This window comes from Pteropus medius, unplaced genomic scaffold (genome assembly GCF_902729225.1).
Source record: "Pteropus medius unplaced genomic scaffold, Ma_sr-lr_union100, whole genome shotgun sequence".
Lineage (NCBI taxonomy): Eukaryota > Metazoa > Chordata > Mammalia > Chiroptera > Pteropodidae > Pteropus > Pteropus medius.
Genome location: NW_024351073.1, coordinates 19,304,349 through 19,305,183, shown reverse-complemented (window position 1 = coordinate 19,305,183; position 835 = coordinate 19,304,349). Strand labels below are relative to the sequence as shown.

General features: G+C 35.3%; 1 pseudogene; it reads right to left on the bottom strand.

Moving 5' to 3' along the window:
* Positions 1 to 468: 468 nt before the first annotated feature.
* LOC120586478 (uncharacterized) lies at positions 469 to 610 on the bottom strand (annotated as a pseudogene).
* Positions 611 to 835: the final 225 nt, after the last annotated feature.

Genomic DNA, 835 nt, shown 5'->3' with positions numbered 1-835 from the left:
CTGTCGTTCTCTGTATCATTTAATGACATCATTAAACCAGGTACCAATGCTAGAAACTTGAGTGTAGTAAAAAAAAAAACTTTCCTCTTTTCTCCAGCCTCCTCACTCCTATAAAACCACATAATGAATTCGCAGCCTATCGGTCTTCCTGGAACTATTTTAATTAAGAACATGTCACAATAGCTTTGAGCCTCTCAAGAAAAAGGATGTGGGCTTTAATCTGTTCACCCCTTAGGTAAAATTTTTACCCTTTGCTTGAAATATTTCAGTTATACCTGCCGTAAAATAAGTACAGATAATGGGAAAATCTTTGCCAGGTTAAAAACTTAACCCCAAATATTTACTTTGGGAAGCTATGTTTCTTTTTTTTTTCCTTTTTTCTTTTTCTTTAGGCGAGGCAACCCTTGGTTCACCTCACAGATTGTAAGGAACTTGTCGGCTTACAATCCCTTATTTTTTTATTTTTTACGCCTACAGCACCTGGTCTTTCTAGGTGGTCTCTCATCCAAGTACTAACCAGGCCCAATCCTGCCTAGCTTCCAAGCCTGACCCTGCTTAGCTTCCAAGATCAGACGGGATCCGGCTTGTTCAGGGTGGCATGGCCGTAGACGGGACTTATGTTTCTTTAATGAAGATTTAAAGTTATGTCAACTTGAAATATAACTATAAATAAAACTATATTCTCTTAATTTTACAGTGACATCAAAAATAACATGTATGATTATATATATACATACCTGTATTTGAATGTGTATAAAACTTACGACATCAAAATGAGAAAAAGATGAACCTTACAATCTAATAAATGTATTGATAGACTAAAATAAATTATTCC